A 9845-nucleotide genomic window follows, 5' to 3' on the forward strand; every position below is an offset into this window, starting at 1 on the left:
GTTTCATTGAATTCTATTACTTGGTTTTTATATTTGTGTTTTAACCCGAGCCAAATTATAAATGTAAAGTAAATAGGGACACAGTTATGAAAAAAAGTCACCAAACAAACATGTTTACCTTGTTCATATCGTTAAATTTAATGGCGATAAACACATTAATTAAGGATTAACTGTGATAAAATTTTTATGTTATGGAGATTTAACACAAACATCAAAGGGTTTGTTTGTTTGATTAATTAACGTCCAATTAACAGCTATGGCCATGTAAGGACGGCCTCCCATTTATGCAGTGTTTTGTGTGTATGTTGTGCGAGGTGCGTGTTTTGCGAGACTGTGGTATGATCAAGTAGTGTCTTCTTGTATAATGGAACTGTTGCCCTTTTTATAGTGCTATATCACTGAAGCAAGCCCCCGAAGACACCAAGCAACACACCCCACCCGGTCACATTATATTGACAACGGGCGAACCAGTCGTCCTACTCCCATTATGCTGAGCGCTAAGCAGAAGCAGAAACTACCACTATTATAGACTTTGGTGTGCCTCGGCCATAGGACAAAACCCAAAACCTTCCTCACAGGGGCGAGCGCTCAACTAAAGGCCAAAAGTGGGGTGGTGTCAAGGGAGACTTTAGGAAAATAAAGTAATTTAGGAAGAAAGAAAAAGATAAGATCCTAAATTTAGTCGCCTCTTACGATCATGCAATAGGGGCAGCAGGTACACTTTTAACGCCCTACCTGCAGGGCCAACATTAGAGGGGATTCTAAATAAAGTGCGATGTAGTTCATAATGAGAGTGCACTCAGATTCATCTTAGCTTTAATAAGAAGCAATGCTACAAAAAGCGACGCCATGTTTTCCTTTATGTAAAATTGTAGGCCAATGAGAATGCTCGCAGCAAAATTGAGTTATTTTGATAATATCTCGAGTTTTGGAAAGTTTAACAATACCTTTCTTACCCAAAAATATGGAAGACTGTGGTACATTTTTGTTTTATCTTTTAATGTAGCGAAACTCTCGTCTTTTATAGTGCTATATCACTGAAGCATGTCGCAGTAGACATCAATTACGACAACCCCGCTAGTGACCACATACAGGGGAGACCGTCCTTAGATGACCCTGTCTGGTCTGTTAATACGACGTAAATATAATAACTCAAACTATACCAAGCTAAAAAATTACACGGCAACATGTTCTCACGTGATTGACGTAAAATTACGTAAAAGTACAGGCGGTCTGTAAATTGAAATCAACTTCAATGTTTGCTAGTTGCTATTGGATGATGTTGAATTCTTCGCGTCAAGTCGCGTAGTAAACGTATCAGAATTGTATCATGGTTAACCAGACGTTTCGATAACTGGTGAAATAAGAGCTTAAATTACTTTCTCCTGTAAAAAAAGTAAATAACGTGTAATCTGTCTCACTTAAATGCATTACCATGTAAGATTCTTGGAGTATGACTGGGTGAATGCCAAAACCTTCGAAATGGCATTATGTCAAAAACATTTACTCTGACGAAAAACATTATATGGTATTTCCATGAGAAAAGAGCAGCGCAGTATGAATATATGATTACAGTTATTTAGATCTTGTGTTGAAGTACAATATTTGCAACCATAGGTTTATTTAGTATATTGCATTCCATGTGTGCAATTGACGTAATAGAATTTTTTTTTTTATCCATTTCTACTTTACCGAAAAATAATAATGTAGATCGTATAATACATGTCTTTCAATCCGTTATTATTTTATCTTTATGTTTAAGTTTCATGATAAATAAATAATTTCGATTTTTTAAAAAGAAATTCGATATTTCACTCGCTGATTGCATCGTGCAGTTACGGGCGGTTACGTGCTTGGTGTCGCGGCTGCATGTTTCAGTGATATAGCACTACAAAAAGGGCAAAAATTCAACTATACAATAAGACACAACCCGAATATACCGCAGTCTCACAAAACCCGCATCCAACACTTTAGGGCGAGTTCACGTGAAACTCGCGGGTTGAGCTAAGTGACGTAAAACCCTATTTATAGACTCTAGTTCGAGAGTCGTGAACAAAACGCGTTGGTCTACTTTGAGAGAAACTCTCCGAACCCTGGGTCTCAGCTAGGTAAGACACGGGTAGAGTTCAAAGTTCAAATTACGTCACACGAACCGCTCGTGTTAACTCTAGAGTTTCAAGTGAACTTGCCCTTAGATACGCAACCCATCACACACATGGGAGGCCGTCCTTACATGACCCTAGGTGTTAATAGGAAGGCACAATAGATGTAAACAAACATGTAGACGAACCCGTTGTCTTAGTGTTATTTTGGACTGAAGAACACCCTATAGTGGCTGAAAATATATTCCATAGAAATCATTTTTAATTTTACTTTGAATTCATTTTGGCCTTTTATTTCGGATTATTAATATACTAGCTTTATACCGGTTTTTTTTACCTCATTCGGAAGTTAACTTAATCCAAGAATATTAGACACAAACAAAGAAACCATGTTCACAGCGTTCACTTATAAACAACAAATATTTGAAAGGCCGTTTTTAATCATAGGATGGCAAATAATCCAGTCTGTCTAGAAAATTCGGACAAAATCAGATCTTTTGGAATTTTTTTTATCCGCAAAATTTGCCAGTAAGCCAATATTAATCAGAACAACTATAGTGTTTTATGTATGTGAGTTATTTTTTGTTCAAAGCTACACCAATCCTTGTCTTCCTGTTGGATGCTGATGGTTAAAGCCATGATGCAAAAAAAGTTGGTTTACGTAATGCATTATACTACCGGATAAATCACAAGTTGGCGCCAAATTAAGAGTTATGAGAGCATTATTTCATCACTGGAAATAAGTTTCGATGTTTACTTCGCTTTTAATTTGTTTGACCTGTGGATTTCGATAATGCGTATTAGATGTAAGCCTGACAAGACGAGTATTGTCATTGATTTTATGCATAATACGAATAAAAGCTGTAAATCATCAATTATCACCGTTTGTTTTGTATACTGGCAGCAGTAAAATTTAATGATAATTTCATCATTTACGTTTATATGGCATGCATTTTACCATACAAATAGACGACACGGCTAGGAAAAACACATTATTATGCATTCGGAATCAGATATCTGATTGGTAAGATGTGTAAAGGCGTCTGGAGTATGAAAGCTGTAGAAAATCGCGCCACAAACGTGACACAAAGGAATAACATCACGATAACCATAATTAAAGCATTGGTCGCATGTCAGAGGTTATATGCTCACATGAAGAGAAATCCTATAGGTATTATGTGCTTAGTACACTTTTCGAACTTATTTGGTCTGAAACAAATGCATGTCAATTATCAATGTATGGAAATTACCAACTGCCGAAAGATTTCTCCTTATATCACATATACTGTCAAATGTTAACGAAATTGAAATTACTTGTCAATTCTTTTTGTTGTAGTTTTCCTACCATTTGGCTTAATATTATCATACGTAATATCAGATAACCAACTAAGGTCATTTCACAGTACTCCCCTGTAGACAAATGTATGTGGTAGGTTAATGCAGGTTGATTGAAGACTTTGCGTTCAAGGAAATTGTTCATGTTATGTTGCCTTGTGACAAAAAGGACGCCTGACTAGTGTATGATGATATTTTAGATTTGAAATATTCGACATCAATACTTCAATGTCTCTTATTTGTTTTCTCTTTTTCGTGTCGTGAGAGGATTTGATATTGTTTTTGGGTATTTAAAAGAAAGAAATCAGATTGTATGATAGTGTAATAATTAGATGAGGAATCTTCAATTGTATTTTTTTTAAATAAACTTGTCACTTTGTTCGTATCATTTACTGATATCAACGTTTGTTTGTTTGTTTGATTATTTTAACGTCCTATTAACAGCCAGGGTCATGTAAGGATGGCCTCCAATGTGTGCAGTGTGAAAGGTGTGTGAAGTGCGAGGTGCGTGTTTTGGGAGATTGGGGTATGTTCGTGTTGTGTCTTCTTGTATAGTTGAACTGTTATACTTGTTATAATGCTATATCACTGAAGCATTCCGCCGAAGACACCAACCAACACACCCTACCCGGTCACATTATAACTGACGACGGACGAACCAGTCGTCCCACTCCTTGTTTGTTGAGCGCTAAGCAGAAGCATAATCTACCACTATTATAGACTTTATTGTGTCTCGGCCAGGGGACAGAACCCAGAGCCTTCCTCACAGGTGCAACCGCTCAACTCAAGGCCAAAATTGAGGCGTTGCAAAGGGAGGCAATAGAGAACATAAAATCAGTTAGGAAGAATAGAAAAGATAAAATCCTAAATTCATTCGTCTTTTACGATCATGCAATAGGGGCAGCAGGTACAATTCTCACGCCCTACCTGCAGGACCATGCAATCAACGATTAAATTCGTCAGGGAAATATAGTATGTTTTTAATTCAATGTTTTACATTTATATCATCTGACAAGAAGTGTCATCGACCTTTTAATTAATCAATCAAACAAACAAATATCTTGATAACGGAAAGACCAAATGTAACTCATATTAACGTTTACCAAGTTTGTTTAAATTAATTTCTTGACCATTATTACAGTGATCAAGAAGTCTTAACTCATTCACCGGATTCTTGCCAATAACTAAAATCCTAAAGCCCTGACATTGGGCCTGTAGCATGCTTGGACGACTAGTTTGATCAAATACATGACATTGTCCTTCATGCAATGTAACATGAATCTAACTGGCTTAAATTATTGCTAATTTGAATGACCGTTCAAGATCACAGTGATCAAACGCATTAGAAATGGCAACCCTAGTGTACAATGTGCTAAGTATTAGTAAAAAAAAGACCACGTAGTATTTTGCCAATCGTTAGATGACCGTTAACGTCTATGGGTCTCTTGTATATCAAGTATCATATTTCGAGTTTGACAATTTAAATGATAATGGCCCAGCTCTAAAGGTTTAATGTCTAAAAGTCAAACTAAAACAAACATACATTGGAACACCAACGATACAATTCAGAATGTAGGTCATCTTTACTGTCAACGTCATTTTAGTCACCAGTCAATGGATACATAAGCCAATGTCCAACTCAAAAGTGAAGCGTACCTCAGAAACACACGGAATAATCATGTATCCAGAACAGAACTGCAGTGCGTTCGTCCGGAATGTGGTCTTACCCGACGGCAAATATGGTAATGAGGTGATTGTAGTTGCAGTTTCAATATGTGGCGGTTATCGAAATGCATTACATACTTGTCTTTGCTCCCACCATAGCATGGTCTATGCATTGTTAATGAAGGAACGAATGACCTTTTCTCTTACTCTTCTATAATTATTTGATACAGGATAACAGCAAATACTGATTAAATTTTCAAAATCATAGATGATTTCCTGTCAACCATGCTTTCTGATTGGTCACAAAATTCATCGTAACTCTAAATCAAGATAAAACTAAAGATTATATTTGATTGTACTTGTTCAACCTAGACACTTTTTCCTCCCTTGAATTCGTTCCTCGCTGCTGTTCAATGTTTAATGGATACGGGTTTTCAAATCAAGGTAATTACAGAATAGCTTAATTACTTCACAATCAAAAAAGTTAATTACACGAGAAAGAGTAACGTTCGCCCGTATTTGATGATTTCCTTTTGTTTCAGTACGCTTGGGATTTTCAAATATATTTCTCAGGCCCTTGTTTCATAAACGTTGGTAAATCCCTAGTTATAGGCAACTTACGAAAAAATGACAATGATAAAGTAAAGTATTTTTTTTTAAGAATCATCAAAGAAAGTTGACTGTTATTTTTGTTTTATTCCTTTTATCAGTAATTATGCCGGGACCAGCATTTCTCATAATCTGTTACACTATAACAGAAATCTTACGAAAAGGTGAAGAAGACAAAACTCTTCTAAAACAAGACATGCAGGGACATTTCAAAATAAGACAAAGTAAAGCCAATTTACGAAGTATATTGCTGATTTATTCCCGAGACAAAGCTCTGGAATATTTTTTTTTTTTTCAAAATTGTAACAACAATAACTGTTGTTGATCACCCTGCTTTCATTTATTCCTGCGTCTGAGCATGTCAATCTTATTTATTATACATCTGTAATGGTAAAGACAGGTCTATCTCTTGAGGCGATTGGGCTCCCTTTATGAATGACATACACAGAAGATTTTGGCATAATTATATATCGCGTGTGAAAAGGTACAAAACTATCATTTTCTCTTAAACACTCAATACTTGAAAAACAATCTGTGAAATATAATGATACCACTTGCATTTTTTTTGCACTTAAACTATTGTCATCGACCTCCGATAATAGAAACACAAGTCATCTTTTGTAGTTCTCGCATGAAAGTACAATCTCATGATTTGTCTTTTTAGTTTCCGTGATATCATAAAAAATTGTTTTTAAATCCATGCATTTAAGTCATAATAATAACACAGTATAAATCACTGCAGCGTATGAAAAATTCCATCATTACTAAGAGAAAAAAGCAAAATCCAGAATTACACACGCAAACACAACACGCGACATATATTAAAGTGTTCAGGGAAGAAATTTAAGCTGTTCATGTAACCTCAAGAAAAAGAAAAAAAACACGATCATGCAACTAAGATTGTTTCGAAATCTATATAGCGCTCCACAAGCAACGCGATACAGCATCAAATAATAATTCAATGACTAGCTAAATTGGTGAACGATTCTATTTCTTGAACCAAACTTTGGTTTTCGTTGATAAGCATTTTCACAATCGCATTGGCATTGTTTCCTAAAATTAAAAAGAAAACCCATTTATTTATGTATGTCAACCGTTTAAACATAAACGGGAATGAACACAGCTATTTTAATTTTTTGCAAGGCAAGTATGTGATGCAATATAAGAAGAAGCAATATATGAGATCGATATAGGATGATTTAACGTGCCATTCGTCAGAGAAAAAAATAGAAATTTGATTTAAAATTTTCCTGTCGTCTTTAAAGATCTTATAAAATTGCGATTCAATTCAATAACGCATACTTTACTCTACGTTGAAATTTGAAATGATGAAAATATACCTATCAATAATCAGAATATAACCTAATTTGTTTAATTGGGTGTAAATTGTTCTTCAAGGACGTCTTTCAAAATTAGAATCATCGACATAAAATTGAACTCTTATATCTACATCTTTACGGCTTCATGTCAATTATATATCATTTCATAGTGCCCTACCCCCGGGTATCTGGAAACAAAATATTACTTATCGGTCATGGCCACCAGAAGGCCCAAATGTATACTACTCTTTTGTGTACATTCTGAAAGAAATATATGGAGTTTCTGTGTTTTTGTTATCTCTTAGGTATGGTAGTCACAATTCGAACTTGTGATCAAATGACAATTTCACAATTCTTCACTTAACAGTTATCCTCACTTGTAATTTTAGGAAGTATTGTTGGATACCTCATATATAACGAAAATAGTGCTATATCGGCAAACATCATAATCATTGCAATTAGACATTTGTAGTTTAGTTAACAACCTAATTATATATGGATAATGTTCGGTAACTGCAACTAAGTCTGTCTAAGTAACGGCCGATAAAATCAGAACTACTCTAAACTTGCGCATAACACACAAGCTCGGGGAAAATCCACTGGGCATTAAGGTAACCATATAAAATGTGACCCCTCCAATGATAACGTCGCATATGAGGTGGCTGAGTTGGCTATAACCTGTGAATGACATGTGGTGTATATAGTTGTGTTTGCATACGTGTACTTTTATGCATACTTCAGTGTTATAATGGACACTGAGCTGATTGAACAATGCAAATCGGTGGTGGCTGTTATCATGCTATTGATAACACGGTATCGAAGTCTGCCAAGTTAACCTGGGCATACGTTATTCATTACGTTTGTGACCTCCGATGTTAATTAGCGATATTTTATTCCAGCCTTCGATAATTACCGTCGCACAACGACTGGAGCGTGGGATTGCCCTGCGATTAGCACATACCTCATACAGCTTCTTATCAGCCGAAACAGCCTATGAAAGCAATGCAAAGAACTAGAGACTTTAATTTAATTTCAAATTTGAATTTGTTTTTAAAAATGTCTTCATTTTTTTGTATCCGAACACTTAATTTTATCATGTGTATCCGTTGAAAATAACGAGCATTTCATTCTTTAGTCTATAAAATATTAATTTGTGTACTCTTTTTACAGTTACATCCATGCAAGGTGGACCGTAATGCATTGTAAACGTACGCAGCCACTCGAGATAACATGCATACTATTATATATTATACGTGTCCATTATGGGCGGATTCTGTTTGTTTACACTCTTTATAAATGAACCGAATTATGTACTAAACTGACTGTTATCGAAAATAGGTGCTCTATATACCTTGGTGACGTCAATGATTTTTTTCTCATCAGTATAGATGCTGATTGTTGCATGGATATCTAATTTAGTTCAACATTTATTTAGCATATCGTCCATCAGACCAGTTGCCATTTATAAACTAAAACCCAATATTACTGACTGAATTTGAATACGTCATTAAGGTGCGATTACCATGCGGTTAATGCATCTACACTTGCACCATAACTCTTCATACCTGGGTAGCGTGTACGAGACAGGTTTGGGAAAATTTCCTGATCTCGTTAAAAGGGTGTGAAACAACACCGCGAACACGGTAAAAGTATTAGCATTAAAATAGAACGTCATTAATATTTAAAAAAAATCATCTGTATTGTTAAATTAGAATTAATCCCCTTTTCATTATAATTAAGCAAATTTATATTTGCAAACCTCAGTATGGAACGAGATTAATATAGCTCGATTTTACTTCAAAATGGACCATTTCGAATTGTATTTCATATTTTTCTCGTATGTGTTCCATTGCAAATTATCCTGTACCTAGTTATTCTCATGAGGACGAATTTTTCGCGATTTTGACATTATTATGATAGCGAAAATGTGAAACGCGAAATATTTAGAAATAATCACGAAAATGTGAAACGCGAAATATTGAGAAAAAATCGCGAAAATTTAAAAATATTTTATCTACCTGTAATTGCCTGGTTGTACGTAAAAATCACGAATATTTTGACTTAATTAAATACCCGGCCATACGGTATGTTTTTCATATTAGTTTTTATATAATTCCAGACGAATTGTATTTTCAGTTTATATTTTGCTTTAACAACTGCAGATACAGCTATATGGTCATATTCAGCAACGATCAATTCATATTAGGCAAAGATCACCAAGCTTTCGAAACGTCGAATAGAGACAATACGACAGTAGGTAGAGGGCAATGGCTTTGAAATGATTTCAATATTTACATTCCCGATACCGCCAATTTATTGCGCAATAACATATCAACATAAAATACCAACAGAATTCCGCCATGTTTATATATCTATCTTGTGATCTATTCTAGTGCCAAAATGATTTCTACAGTTGTTATGTTTCGTTAATACCGTGCCTCACCAGTGTGTGAGTTCCGTGAGATAATATCGTAAGACATTTCTGAGGCGACGTACTTATATAACCCCAAACGTCTTGAACTATTATTAGCTATTAGTCAGTGACTTTATGTCAAAGTTAAATTCATAATGACTTCTCTGATATCCAGCCGTAGCAATAGAAATAGTACATGGTCAGATGTTTTTGTCATGTTATGAAATTTGGTATAATCAGTAAAATGCGTTTATGAACTTTGCTATTCCGTTGTCAGTACAAATTTCCAGTTTGCTATTGAGCATTCGCGCATAATGATACATTCTGCTTCTGTTGAGCGCTTATAATAATGGGGGTTGGGGGTGGGGGACGACTTGTTCGCCCGTTGTCAGAATAACATGA

Source organism: Argopecten irradians, chromosome 2 (genome assembly GCF_041381155.1).
Source record: "Argopecten irradians isolate NY chromosome 2, Ai_NY, whole genome shotgun sequence".
Lineage (NCBI taxonomy): Eukaryota > Metazoa > Mollusca > Bivalvia > Pectinida > Pectinidae > Argopecten > Argopecten irradians.